Genomic DNA, 17,110 nt, shown 5'->3' with positions numbered 1-17,110 from the left:
ATTGCAGAGAATTTTAATGTTCGTAATAAAAAAATATTTTATACAGAACTCCAGCAAAGCACGACTGCTACTACGACTACCAACACAACGACAGCTGCTCCCACAATTGCCACAGCTTACCACACAACAACCACGGCTGCTTCTACAACAACCACAGCCATGGCAACAACAACCACAGCTGCAATCGAAAGAACCACATCTGCATCAATGACAACCACAGCCATAGCTCGGAAAACATTAGCCACAGCTCCAACAACCACAGTTGCCCCCACAACAACCCCAGCTTCTCCCTCAACAACCACAGATGCACCCACAACAACCACATATTTAATAACAACAACTACAGCATTTCCAACAACAACAATAGCCTCCTCTTACACAACCACAGCTGCTCCAACAACAACCACAGCTTTCCTCACAACCGAATCCCTGCCCACAACAACCACATCCCTGCCCACAACAACCACAGCTCCAGCTACAACATCTGAAGCCCTTCCCACAACAACTGAACCACTGCCCACAACAACCACAGTGAATCCAACAACCATCACAGATTCACCGACAAAAAAAACATCTGCTCCCACCATTACAGCAGCTCCCACAACCATAATAGCTACAATTGCACCAACAACAACCACATCATCTTCCACAATAACCTCAGCTGTTTCCACAACAACAGCTGCAGCAACAACAACCAATGTCCTGCCCCCCACAACCACATCTTCTAAAACTACAACAACAGATTCACCCACAACAACCACAATTGCTCCCACAACAACAGCAGATCCGTCAACTGAGGTTTTTCCCACAACCACAGCTACTCCCACAACAACCAGAGAACCAGTTACAACAACCAAAGCCCTTCACACAACAACCGAACCCCTGCCCACAACAACCACAGCTTCTGCTACAACACCCGAAGACCTTCCCACAACTGAACCACTGCCCACAACAATCACAGATTCACCCGCAACAACGACATCTGCACCCACCACTACAGCAGCTCCCACAACCATAATAGCTTCCATTACTACAAGCACAGCTTCCCCCAAAACAACCACAGCAACATTAATGACATCTACATCAGCAGCTACGACAAGTACAGCTGTAGCTACAACCACTACAGATGCACTCACAACAACCACAACCACAGCTGCTGCTACAACAATAACCACAGCTACAGCAACAACACCCCAAACCTCACCTTCATCTACCACAGCTGATGATACAACAACAACCATAGCTACAGCAACAACACCCAAAACTTCGCCCACAACAACCAAAGCAGCACCAACCAGAGCTGCTGATTCAACAACAACAGCAGCTACAGCAACACCCAAAACCTCGCCTTCATCGACCACAGCTGCTGAAACAACAATAGCTACAGCAACAACACCCAAAATCTTGCCCACATCAACCACAGCTACTCCTACTACAAACACAGCTTCTCCCACAACAACCACATCTGCACCAACCACAACCACAGCATCTCCAATAACATCTACAGTGGAGGCTTCAACAAGTACAGCTGAGGAAACAACCACAGTTGCACCAACAACCACAGCTTCTTCCACAACATCCACATCTGCTCCAACAACTACAGCAGCTCCCACAACCATAATAGCTTCCATTACTACAAGCACAGCTTCCCCCAAAACAACCACAGCGACATTAATGACATCTACAGGAGCAGCTACAACAAGTACAGCTGTAGCTACAACCACTACAGATGCAGCCACAACAACCACAACACCCGAAGACCTTCCCACAACAACTGGACCCCTGCCCACAACAACTGGACACCTGCCATCTACAACTGGACCCCTGCCCACAACAACTGGACCCCTGCCCACAACAACTGAACCACTGCCCAAAACAACCACATCTGCTCCCACCACTACAGCAGCTCCCACAACTGAACCACTGCCAACAAAGACGACAGCGGATACAACAACAATTACAGATTCACCCACAACAACCACATCGGCTCCCGCCACTACAGCAGCTCCCACAACTGAACCACTGCCCACAACAACCACAGCTCCTGTTAAAACATCGGAGGACCTTCCCACAACAACTGAACCACTGCCCACAACAACCACATCTGCTCCCACCACTACAGCAGCTCCCACAACCATAATAGCTTCCATTACTACAAGCACAGCTTCCCCCAAAACAACCACAGCGACATTAATGACATCTACAGCAGCAGCTTCAACAAGTACAGCTGTAGCTACAACCACTACAGATGCAGCCACAACAACCACAACACCCGAAGACCTTCCCACAACAACTGAACCACTGCCCACAACAACCACAGCTCCTGTTAAAACATCGGAGGACCTTCCCACAACAACTGAACCACTGCCCACAACAACCACATCTGCTCCCACCACTACAGCAGCTCCCACAACCATAATAGCTTCCATTACTACAAGCACAGCTTCCCCCAAAACAACCACAGCGACATTAATGACATCTACAGCAGCAGCTTCAACAAGTACAGCTGTAGCTACAACCACTACAGATGCACCCACAACAACCACAACATCCGAAGACCTACCCACAACAACTGGACCCCTGCCCACAACAACCACAGCTCCTGCTACAACATCCGAAGACCTTCCCACAACAACTGAACCACTGCCCACAACAACGACATCTGCTCCCACCACTACAGCAGCTCCCACAACCATAATAGCTTCCATTACTACAAGCACAGCTTCCCCCAAAACAACCACAGCAACATTAATGACATCTACAGCAGCAGCTATGACAAGTACAGCTGTAGCTACAACCACTACAGATGCACTCACAACAACCACAACCACAGCTGCTGCCACAACAATAACAACAGCTACAGCAACAACACCCAAAACCTCGCCAACAACAACCACTGCTGCTCCCAATACAAACACAGCTGCTCCCACAACAACCACATCTGCACCACCTACAACCACAGCATCTCCAATAACATCTACAGCAGAGGCTTCAACAAGTACAGCTAAGGACACAAAAACTACAATTGCACCAACAACAACCACATCATATTCCAAAACAACAAAAGCTGCTCCCACAACAACAACTGCTGAAGCTACAACAACAAAAGCTACAGCAACAACAACCAATGTCATGCCCACCACAACCACATCTGCTCCAACTACAATAACAGATTCACCCACAACAACAACACCTGCTCCCACGACTACAGAAGCTCCCACAACCATAATAGCTTCCGTTACTACAAGCGCAGCTTCCCCCAAAACAAGCACAGCAACATTAATGACATCTACAGCAGCAGCTATGACAAGTACAGCTGTAGCTACAACCATCTCAGATGTACCCACATCATCCACAGCTGCTGATACAACAACAACAACAACAGCAACAACACCCAAAACCTCGCCTTCATCAAACACAGCTGATGATACAACAACAACAACAACCACAGATACAGCAACAACACCCAAAACCTTGCCCACAACAACCACAGCTGCTCCCACTACAAACACAGCTGCTCCCACAACAACTACATCTGCACCAACCACAACCACAGCATCTCCAATAACATCTACAGCAGAGGCTTCAACAAGTACAGCTGAGGCCACAACAACTACAATTGCACCAACAACAACCACATCATCATCCACAACAACCTCAGCTGTTTCCACAACAACAACTGCTGTTGCTACAACAACAACAGCTGCAGCAACAACAACCAACGTCCTGCCCCCCACAACCACATCTGCTAAAACTACAACAAAATATTCACCCACAACAACCACAATTGCTCCCACAACAACAGCAGAACCGTCAACTGAGGTTTTTCCCACAACCACAGCTACTCCTACAACAACCAGAGAACCTGTTACAACAACCAAAGCCCTTCACATAACAACCGAACCCCTGCCCACAACAACCACAGCTCCTGCTACAACACGCGAAGACCTACCCACAACTGAACCACTGCCCACAACGACCACAGCGGATACAACAACAATTACAGATTCACCCACAACAACCACATCTGCTCCCACGACTACAGCAGCTCCAACAACCATAATAGCTTCCGTTACTACAAGCACAGCTTCACCCAAAACAACCACAGCAACATTAATGACATCTACAGCAGAAGCTACGACAAGTACAGCTGTAGCTACAACCACAACAGATACAACCACAACCACAGCTGCTGCTACAACAATAACAACAGCTACAGCAACAACACCCAAAACCTCACCTTCATCTACCACAGCTGATGATACAACAACAACAACCATAGCTACAGAACAAACACCCAAAACTTTGCCCACAACAACCAAAAATGCTCCAACTACAAACACAACTTCTCCGACAACAACCACATCTGCAACAACCACAACCAAAGCATCTCCAATAACATCTACAGCAGAGGCTTCAACAAGTACAGCTGAGGCCACAAAAACTAAAATTGCACCAACAACAATCACATCATATTCCACAACAACAACAGCAGCTCCCACAACAACAACTGCTGAAGCTACAACAACAAAAGCTACAGCAACAACAACCAATGTCATGCCCACCACAACCACATCTGCTCCAACTACAATAACAGATTCACCCACAACAACCACACCTGCTCCCACGACTACAGAAGCTCCCACAACCATAATAGCTTCTGTTACTACAAGCGCAGCTTCCCCCAAAACAACCACAGCAACATTAATGACATCTACAGCAGCAGCTATGACAAGTACAGCTGTAGCTACAACCATCTCAGATGTACCCACATCATCCACAGCTGCTGATACAACAACAACAACAACAGCGACAGCAACAACAACCAAAACCTCGCCTTCATCAACCACAGCTGATGATACAACAACAACAACAACAACCATAGATACAGCAACAACACCCAAAACCTTGCCCACAACAACCACAGCTGATCCCACTACAAACACAGCTGCTCCCACAACAACTACATCTGCACCAACCACAACCACAGCATCTCCAATAACATCTACAGCAGAGGCTTCAACAGGTACAGCTGAGGCCACAACAACTACAATTGCACCAACAACAACCACATCATCATCCACAACAACCTCAGCTGTTTCCACAACAACAACTGCTGTTGCTACAACAACAACAGCTGCAGCAACAACAACCAACGTCCTGCCCCCCACAACCACATCTGCTAAAACTACAACAAAATATTCACCCACAACAACCACATCTGCTCCCACAACTACAGCAGCTCCAACAACCATAATAGCTTCCGTTACTACAAGCACAGCTTCACCCAAAACAACCACAGCAACATTAATGACATCTACAGCAGAAGCTACGACAAGTACAGCTGTAGCTACAACCACAACAGATACAACCACAACCACAGCTGCTGCTACAACAATAACAACAGCAACAGCAACAACACCCAAAACCTCACCTTCATCTACCACAGCTGATGATACAACAACAACAAACATAGCGACAGAACAAACACCCAAAACTTCGCCCAAAACAACCAAAGATGCTCCCACTACAAACACAACTTCTACGACAACAACCACATCTGCAACAACCACAACCACAGCATCTCCAATAACATCTACAGCTGAGGCCACAAAAACTACAATTGCACCAACAACAATCACATCATATTCCACTACAACAACAGCTGCTCCCACAACAACAACTGCTGAAGCTACAACAACAAAAGCTACAGCAACAACAACCAATGTCATGCCCACCACAACCACATCTGCTCCAACTACAATAACAGATTCACCCACAACAACCACAATTGCTCCCACAACAATAGCAGATCCGTCAACTGAAGATTTTCCCACAACCAAAGCTGCTCCTACAACAACCAGAGCCCTTCACACAACAACCGAACCCCTGCCCACAATAACCACAGCTCCTGCTACAACATCCGAAGACCTTCCCACAACTGAACCACTTCCAACAACAACAACATCGGATCCAACAACAATTACAGATTCACCCACAACAACCACACCTGCTCCCACGACTACAGAAGCTCCCACAACCATAATAGCTTCTGTTACTACAAGCACAGCTTCCCCCAAAACAACCACAGCAACATTAATGACATCTACAGCAGCAGCTATGACAAGTACAGCTGTAGCTACAACCATCTCAGATGTACCCACATACTCCACAGCTGCTGATACAACAACAACAACAGCTACAGCAACAACACCCAAAACCTCGACTTCATCAACCACAGCTGATGATACAACAACAACAACAACAACCATAGTTACAGCAACAACACCCAAAACCTTGCCCACAACAACCACACCTGCTCCCACGACTACAGAAGCTCCCACAACCATAATAGCTTCTGTTACTACAAGCACAGCTTCCCCCAAAACAACCACAGCAACATTAATGACATCTACAGCAGCAGCTATGACAAGTACAGCTGTAGCTACAACCATCTCAGATGTACCCACATACTCCACAGCTGCTGATACAACAACAACAACAGCTACAGCAACAACACCCAAAACCTCGACTTCATCAACCACAGCTGATGATACAACAACAACAACAACAACCATAGTTACAGCAACAACACCCAAAACCTTGCCCACAACAACCACATCTGCACCAACCACAACCACAGCATCTCCAATAACATCGACAGCAGAGGCTTCAACAAGTACAGCTGAGGCCACAACAACTACAATTGCACCAACAACAACCACATTATCTTCCACAACAACCTCAGCTGTTTCCACAACAACAGCTTCAGCAACAACAACCAATGTCCTGCCCCCCACAACCACATCTGCTAAAACTACAACAAAATATTCACCCACAACAATCACAATTGCTCCCACAACAACAGCAGATCCGTCAACTGAGGTTTTTCCCACAACCACAGCTACTCCTACAACAACCAGAGAACCTGTTACAACAACCAAAGCCCTTCACACAACAACCGAACCCCTGCCCACAACAACCACAGCTCCTGCTACAACACGCGAAGACCTACCCACAACTGAACCACTGCCCACAACGACCACAGCGGATACAACAACAATTACAGGTTCACCCACAACAACCACATCTGCTCCCACGACTACAGCAGCTCCAACAACCATAATAGCTTCCGTTACTACAAGCACGGCTTCACCCAAAACAACCACAGCAACATTAATGACATCTACAGCAGAAGCTACGACAAGTACAGCAGTAGCTACAACCACAACAGATGCACTCACAACAACCACAACCACAGCTGCTGCTACAACAATAACAACAGCTACAGCAACAACACCCAAAACCTCACCTTCATCTACCACAGCTGATGATACAACAACAACCATAGCTAGAGCAACAACACCCAAAACTTCACCCACAACAACCAAAGATGCTACCACTACAAACACAACTTCTCCGACAACAACCACATCTCCAACAACTACAACCACAGCATCTCCAATAACATCTACAGCAGAGGCTTCAACAAGTACAGCTGAGGCCACAAAAACTACAATTGCACCAACAACAATCACATCATATTCCACTACAACAACAACAGCTGCTCCCACAACAACAACTGCTGATGCTACAACAACAAAAGCTACAGCAACAACAACCAATGTCATGCCCACCACAAACACATCTGCTCCAACTACAATAACAGATTCACCCACAACAACCACAATTGCTCCCACAACAACAGCAGATCCATCAACTGAAGTTTTTCCCACAACCAAAGCTGCTCCTACAACAACCAGAGCATCTGCTACAACAACCAAAGCCCTTCACACAACAACCGAACCCCTGCCCACAATAACTACAGCTCCTGCTACAACATCCGAAGACCTTCCCACAACTGAACCACTTCCCACAACAACAGCAGATCCAACAACAATTACAGATTCACCCACAACAACCACACCTGCTCCTACGACTACAGAAGCTCCCACAACCATAATAGCTTCCGTTACTACAAGCACAGCTTCCCCGAAAACAACCACAGCAACATTAATGACATCTACAGCAGCAGCTACGACAAGTACAGCTGTAGCTACAACCACTACAGATGCACTCACAACAACCACAACCACAGCTGCTGCTACAACAATAACAACAGCTACAGCAACAACACCCAAAACCTCACCTTCATCTACCACAGCTGATGATACAACAACAACCATAGCTAGAGCAACAACACCCAAAACTTCACCCACAACAACCAAAGATGCTACCACTACAAACACAACTTCTCCGACAACAACCACATCTGCAACAACTACAACCACAGCATCTCCAATAACATCTACAGCAGAGGCTTCAACAAGTACAGCTGAGGCCACAAAAACTACAATTGCACCAACAACAATCACATCATATTCCACTACAACAACAACAGCTGCTCCCACAACAACAACTGCTGATGCTACAACAACAAAAGCTACAGCAACAACAACCAATGTCATGCCCACCACAAACACATCTGCTCCAACTACAATAACAGATTCACCCACAACAACCACAATTGCTCCCACAACAACAGCAGATCCATCAACTGAAGTTTTTCCCACAACCAAAGCTGCTCCTACAACAACCAGAGCATCTGCTACAACAACCAAAGCCCTTCACACAACAACCGAACCCCTGCCCACAATAACTACAGCTCCTGCTACAACATCCGAAGACCTTCCCACAACTGAACCACTTCCCACAACAACAGCAGATCCAACAACAATTACAGATTCACCCACAACAACCACACCTGCTCCCACGACTACAGAAGCTCCCACAACCATAATAGCTTCCGTTACTACAAGCACAGCTTCCCCGAAAACAACCACAGCAACATTAATGACATCTACAGCAGCAGCTACGACAAGTACAGCTGTAGCTACAACCACTACAGATGCACTCACAACAACCACAACCACAGCTGCTGCTACAACAATAACCATAGCTACAGCAACAACACCCAAAACTTTGCCCACAACAACCAAAGATGCTCCCACTACAAACACAACTTCTCCCACAACAACCACATCTGCAACAATCACAACAACAGCATCTCCAATGACATCTACAGTGGAGGCTTCAACAAGTACAGCTGAGGAAACAACAACCACAGTTTCTACAACAACCACAGCTTCTTCCACAGCAACCACATCTGCTCCCACAGCTCCTGCTACAACATCCGAAGACCTTCCCACAACAACTGAACCACTGCCCACAACAACGACATCTGCTCCCACCACTACAGCAGCTCCCACAACCATAATAGCTTCCATTACTACAAGCACAGCTTCCCCCAAAACAACCACAGCAACATTAATGACATCTACAGCAGCAGCTACAACAAGTACAGCTGTAGCTACAACCACTACAGATGCACACACAACAACCGCAACCACAGCTGTTGCTACAACAATAACAACAGCTACAGAAACAACACCCCAAACCTCACCTTCATCTACCACAGCTGATGATACAACAACAACCATAGCTACAGCAACAACACCCAAAACTTCGCCCACAACAACCAAAGATGCTCCCACTACAAACACAACTTCTCCCACAACAACCACATCTGCAACAATCACAACAACAGCATCTCCAATGACATCTACAGTGGAGGCTTCAACAAGTACAGCTGAGGAAACAACAACCACAGTTTCTACAACAACCACAGCTTCTTCCACAGCAACCACATCTGCTCCCACAACTTCAGCAGCTCCCACAACCATAATAGCTTCCATTACTACAAGCACAGCTTCCCCCAAAACAACCACAGCAACATTAATGACATCTACAGCAGCAGCTACAACAAGTACAGCTGTAGCTACAACCACTACAGATGCACCCATAACAACCGCAACCACAGCTGTTGCTACAACAATAACAACAGCTACAGAAACAACACCCAAAACCTTGCCCACAACAACCACAGCTGATCCCACTACAAACACAACTTCTCCGACAACAACCACATCTGCACCAACCACAACCACAGCATCTCCAATAACCTCTACAGCAGAGGCTTCAACAAGTACAGCTGAGACCACAAAAACTACAATTGCACCAACAACAACCACTTCATCTTCCACAACAACAACAGCTGCTCCCACAACAACAACTGCTGATGCTACAACAACAAAAGCTACAGCAACAACAACCAATGTCATGCCCACCACAAACAGATCTGCTCCAACTACAATAACAGATTCACCCACAACAACCACAATTGCTCCCACAACAACAGCAGATCCATCAACTGAAGTTTTTCCCACAACCAAAGCTGCTCCTACAACAACCAGAGCATCTGCTACAACAACCAAAGCCCTTCACACAACAACCGAACCCCTGCCCACAATAACAACAGCGGATCCAACAACAATTACAGATTCACCCACAACAACCACACCTGCTCCCACGATTACAGAAGCTCCCACAACCATAATAGCTTCCGTTACTACAAGCACAGCTTCCCCGAAAACAACCACAGCAACATTAATGACATCTACAGCAGCAGCTACGACAAGTACAGCTGTAGCTACAACCACTACAGATGTACTCACAACAACCACAACCACAGCTGCTGCTACAACAATAACCACAGCCACAGCAACAACACCCCAAACCTCACCTTCATCTACCACAGCTGATGATACAACAACAACCATAGCTACAGCAACAACACCCAAAACTTCGCCCACAACAACCAAAGATGCTCCCACTACAAACACAACTTCTCCCACAACAACCACATCTGCAACAATCACAACAACAGCATCTCCAATGACATCTACAGTGGAGGCTTCAACAAGTACAGCTGAGGAAACAACAACCACAGTTTCTACAACAACCACAGCTTCTTCCACAGCAACCACATCTGCTCCCACAGCTCCTGCTACAACATCCGAAGACCTTCCCACAACAACTGAACCACTGCCCACAACAACGACATCTGCTCCCACCACTACAGCAGCTCCCACAACCATAATAGCTTCCATTACTACAAGCACAGCTTCCCCCAAAACAACCACAGCAACATTAATGACATCTACAGCAGCAAATACAACAAGTACAGCTGTAGCTACAACCACTACAGATGCACCCACAACAACCGCAACCACAGCTGTTGCTACAACAATAACAACAGCTACAGAAACAACACCCAAAACCTTGCTCACAACAACCACAGCTGATCCCACCACAAACACAGCTGCTGCCACAACAACCACATCTGCACCAACCACAACCACAGCATCTCCAATAACATCTACAGCAGAGGCTTCAACAAGTACAGCTGAGGCCACAAAAACTACAATTGCACCAACAACAACCACTTCATCTTCCACAACAACAACAGCTGCTCCCACAACAACAACTGCTGTTGCTACAACAAAAAAAGCTACAGCAACAACAACCAATGTCCTGCCCATCTCAACCACATCTGCTCCAACTACAATAACAGATTCACCCACAATAAACACAATTGTTCCCACAACAGCAGCAGATCCACCAACTAAAGTTTTTCTCACAACCACAGCTGCTATGACAACAAAAGCTGTATCCACAACAACAACAGCAACTCCAACAACAGTCCCAGCTCCTGCTATAACAACATTTGTGGCATCAACACCCAAAACTCTACCCACGACAACCACTGCTGCTCCCACAACAAACTTAGCTGCTCCCGCAACAACCACATCTTCACCAATCACAACCAAAGCAACACCATCTACAGCTGAGGCTTCAACAACCACAGCTGCACCAACAACAACCACAGGTGCACCAACAACAACAACAGGTGCTCTCACAACAATCATAGCTGCTCTCACAACCACTGCAAATCCCACAACAACTTCCCTTACAACAACTGCAGAAACAACAACCACAGCCCTGCCCACAACTACCACAGCTGCTCCAACAACAATCACAGATTCACCCAAAACAACCACATCTGCTCCCACAACTACAGCAAGTCCCACAACCACAACAACGTCCCTTACAACAACTACAGCTGGTCCCACAACGATCACAGTAGCACCAATGATGTCTACATCTGGGGCTACAACAAAGACAGCTGCACCCACAACAACTACAGCTTCTCCCACAACAATCACAGTTTCTCCCACAACCACAACGGCTTCCCTTACAACCACAGCTGTTTCCACAACAACTACCGCCGTCCCCACAACAACAGCTACACCCAAAACAACCACAGCTGCTCTCACAATAACCACAGCTGTTCCCACAACAAACACAGCTACTCCCATAACAAACACAGCTGATCAAACAACAACCACATTTACGCAGATGACAACTACAGCTCCTGTTAAAACAACAGTGGCTCCCACAACAACAGGAGCTCCCACAACAACCACAGTTGCTCCCTCTACAACAACAGCTGCCATCACAACAACAGCAACAACAAAAGCTTCTGTAACAACCATCACTACTAGCCCTACCACAATTACAGCTAACCTCACAACAACCACAGGTGCTCCAACGACCACCACAGCTGCATCCACAGCTACCACAGCTGCATCCACAGCTACCACAACATTTGCACTAACAACATCCCCAGCTGCTGCTATGACAACAACAGCCACCCCTACAACAACTACAACTGCTCCCACAACAACCACAGCAGTGCCAACATCAACCACAGCAGCTCCCACTACACTCACAGCTTCACCATCGACAACCACAGTTGCTGCAAAGACCACCAACACCCACCACACAACAACCATCATTTCAGCCACAACAACCACAGCTGCTGTAACTACCACAGCTACAGCTGCACCAAAGTCAACTACAGCTGCTAAGACAACAACAACTGTTTCCCCAACCACCGCATCCACAAACCCTCCAACGTCAAATGAAGGTGTACTTATTCTAAAGTTCCGGTTGAACCGTACGTTTATGGAAGCCTACAAAGATTCAAATTCCTTGGATTACATTACTTTGGCTTTAAATGTCACAACTGAGGTAAAAGTTGATCATTAATAGAAATATTGAAATGGACATTTACAAAAATATCTTGCTTGAGAGTTATTAGTAACTACTACACATTTTTTGTCCTTAAAATATTCATTATGCCCTCTGATATCTTTCTACAGTTGACTCGAGGATACAAAAATGTATATCCTGTAATCTTCCTCAGATGCATCATCATCAGTTTCTGGTATGTTCCGTTTTCATTTTGGTCCATATTTCTACAACTTACTTGCAGCTAGAACAAGTGTGTTATTTACGTTTACCATTATTTAATCATACTAATACTACTACAACCAATAATAATAACTTTTATCCCATTTCACATACATTCTACTTCTTTGATTTTTAGGTCTGGGTCTGTGGGTGTGACAACTAACTTGATCTTCACACGCCAGTCTGTGGTCCCTAACGTTACAAATGTAGAGGACTCCCTCAAGACATCCATCAACACGTCCACAGTTTTCTTAGATGTTATTCCTGGCAGTATCAAAGCTGGTAAGGATGAATCTTAACACAATATTTATGAAAATTCGTACAGTACAGATGATTGTTTGAATCAATATTCCCGTCTGTGACGCCATGTTTTTGCTGTTGTTGTTGTTGTTTTTTATGCCCAAAGCTTATTTACCAGCTCTGGTTTCATCAGTTGTGTCCAAATTACATCATACTTGAAATACTGTACCTCATTTAAAGGTCTATCTTTTCATTTCAAAACCATTTCAATCATAGTAGTCTTTTATTAGACTATCTTTACCCGTAGATGTGAGCAAAAATGATTCTGGTTCTCTGGTTTGCATCACTGATTATTTGAATCAGGAATGGAGAACTTTGATGGAGTTGGGGCCGCAAAAAAACATGAGAGGTTGCAGTGGCTGATGGGTCTTCATACTCACATCCCACATTTGCCATTGGGCATAACAAAATTGTTGCTGTTTTAAAGCAAGTTTGCTGCAAATCTACACATTTTCCCACGGGACAGAATTTTTTGGGGGGAAGTTTTACACCTTGTGTATTCTATTATTCTAACGCTCAACAGTAAGCTGAGACCCTGACTGAGTCCCTAAATATATATACTGTGTATATATCTACAGTGCATTCAGAAAGTATTCAGACCCCTTGACATTTTCCACATTTTGTTATGCTACAGCCTTATTCTAAAATGGCAGCATTGGGGTCAAACTGTAGAACCCAGTTCCTACATTTGAATATAAAAAGGGATTTTATCAAACAAAACTGTGCTACATTTTATGTCTGGGACCCTCAGGATGTGAAATCAGAGCAAGATTAATGAATGGAAGTATATTATTTACCTTCAGAGGTGAATGTATCAAACAATATTCTGTGATGAAAGTGTTTTGTTGCACTATCCTCAAAATAATAGCATGTTATTTTTTGCTGTAATAGATGCTGTAAATGGGACACTGCAGTTCGATGAACAACAATTTAAGATTTCTGCCTATATTAGACATGTCGATGCCCCGGATTTGGCTTTTGTTTACAACGTTATTTTAGTCACATTATTGCATATTGAGCGAGACCTGTCCCAATTTAGGGACACCAATCCCATAGAGGTTAAATCACTTTTTCCCCCTGATCAATCTTCACACAATACCTCATAATGACAAAGCAAAACGGGTGAAGAAAGTTTTGCAAATGTTTTAGAAAAAAAACACTGAATATCACATTTACATAAGTTTTCAGACCCTTTAATCAATAAATAGTTGACACACCTTTGGCAGCAATTATAGCCTCGTGTCTGCTTGGGTAAGGCTCTACAAGCTTGGCACACCTGCATTTGGAGAGTTTCCGCTGCTGCTGAAAAACATCCCCACAGCATGATGCTGCCACCACCATACTTCACCATAGGGATGGTGTCAGGTTTCCTCCAGACAAGACGTTTGGCATTATGGCCAAAGAATACAATCTTGGTTTCATCAGACCAGATAATCTTGTTTCTCATGGTTTGAGAGTCTTTAAGTGCCCTTTGACTAACTCCAAGTGGGCTGTTTTACTGAGAAGTGGCTTCCTTCTGGCCACACTACCATAAAGGCCTGATTGGTGGAAAGCTGCAGAGATGGTTGTCCTTCTGGAAGGTTCTCCCATCTCCACAGAGGAACTATAGAGCTCTGTCAGAGTGACCATAATGTTCTTGGTCTCCTCCCTGACCAAGGCCCTTTTTCCCCTGATTACTCAGTTTGGCCGGGCAGCCAGCTCCAGGAAGAGTCTTGTTGCTCCAAACTTCTTCCATTTAAGAATGATGGAGGCCACTGTGTTTTTAGGGACCTTCAATGCTTCAGAAATGTTTTTAGTACCCTTCCCCAGAGTTGTGCCTGGACACATCCCTGTCTCAGAACTATACAGATAATTCCTTCGACCTCATGGCTTGGTTTTTGCTTTGACATGCCGTTTCAACTGTGGGACCTTATATAGGTGTGTTTTTACAAATCATGTCCAATCAATTGAATTCATCACAGGTGGACTAAAAGTTGTAGAAACATCTCAAGGATGATCAATGGAAACAGGATGCACCTGAGCTTAATTTCATATCTCATAGCAAAGGATTTGATTACCTATGTAAATAAGGTATTTCTGTTTTTTTTATTTTTACATTAAATTTACTAAAAACCTGTTTTTGCTTTGTCATCATGCAGTTTTGTGAGTAGATTGATGAGGGAAAAAAACTTAAATCAATTTTAGAATAAGCCTGTAACGTAACAAAATGGGGAAAAAGTCAAGGGGTCTGAATACTTTCCGAATGTACTGTATAATATACTAAAGGGATACTGCTGGACACCAGTTGATCATCCCTGATTTGCATGAATCATTATTTTGTTCAGGTGGTCTACAGCTTACATCTTTTATATTTTTGCAAGAATATAGACTTTGGGAAGGCTTTGCAGAGGCTTTTAAATGGTCAAAATCGGATATTTTTTTTTACAGAACTCCGGAACTCGACGACTAATGCTACAACTGATGCTACGACTACAACTACGACTACTGCTACGACTACTGCAACCACCACGACAGTCACGCCAGCAGCAACCACACACACTACAGAGGGTTCACATACCTGCAGCAGCGCTATGGCAAGAAACACACCTCAAGAAATGGTCACTATATTACTTGCTTCAATGCTGATCTATTTCTTCTGAACAGAATAACTCTAGGACTCAATTATACCCACTAAGCTGATAATGTACTGAAGCTAATTCTGCCACAATACCAGAAAATGTATCATTGTGAAATTGTGTGATGTTTTGCTATTTAATATTTACATTTTGTTTTAGTATATTGCAATAGCTTATGAATAATGTAATATCATAACAATTAAATTAACAAATTAAATTATAAAATAAGCATGTAAACTTAATTGTCTATTCTGTCATCTATATTTTTCCTTATTGTATCCCAACCTTAGCCATACGTTGTAATCTTTGGAAATTACTTTGAAAACCCTTGAATAAATATTGCCATATAAAACCATATACCAATAAACATGTATTAACAAATACCCTTTAGATAGTAGATGTATTGTAATAACACTGAAATAAACTCAAATGAATCTTATCAATGTTGTTGAAGTCTACATACTAATTATACAGACTGTACCCATCTGAGATATTGAGTGCCATGAACATGAAAATGTTCAACAGTCGGTAAATCACTGAATTGTACATTTCTGAAATGCCTGACAAACAAAATATTGCCTGGAGGAAGTATCAGCAAGTGAGATCTCATAACAGATATCATACACTACCTTCAGGAAGTATTCACACCCTTTGATTTTTTTTCAGAAAGAAAATGTTACAGCCTATTTAAAATGTATTCAATTAAGATTTTGTGTCTGTGGTTTACACACACAATACCCCATAATGTCAAAGACAGGTGACATTTTTAGACATTTTATAAATTAATAGAAAAATAACATCTGAAGTGTCTTAAGTTAATAAGTATTCAACCCCGTTGTTATGGCAAGCCTAAATAAGTCCAAGAGTACAAATCTGCTTCACCCTTGTGATGTCTTAAGGGTCATACATTTCCCTTTAAAGCCACTTTGTTTAAAAGCAGAGAAAACCCCCTACATTTTTTCAACTTGACATTTTATGAC

Source organism: Oncorhynchus clarkii, chromosome 10 (genome assembly GCF_045791955.1).
Source record: "Oncorhynchus clarkii lewisi isolate Uvic-CL-2024 chromosome 10, UVic_Ocla_1.0, whole genome shotgun sequence".
NCBI lineage: Eukaryota > Metazoa > Chordata > Actinopteri > Salmoniformes > Salmonidae > Oncorhynchus > Oncorhynchus clarkii.
This window is presented reverse-complemented; position numbering follows the sequence as displayed.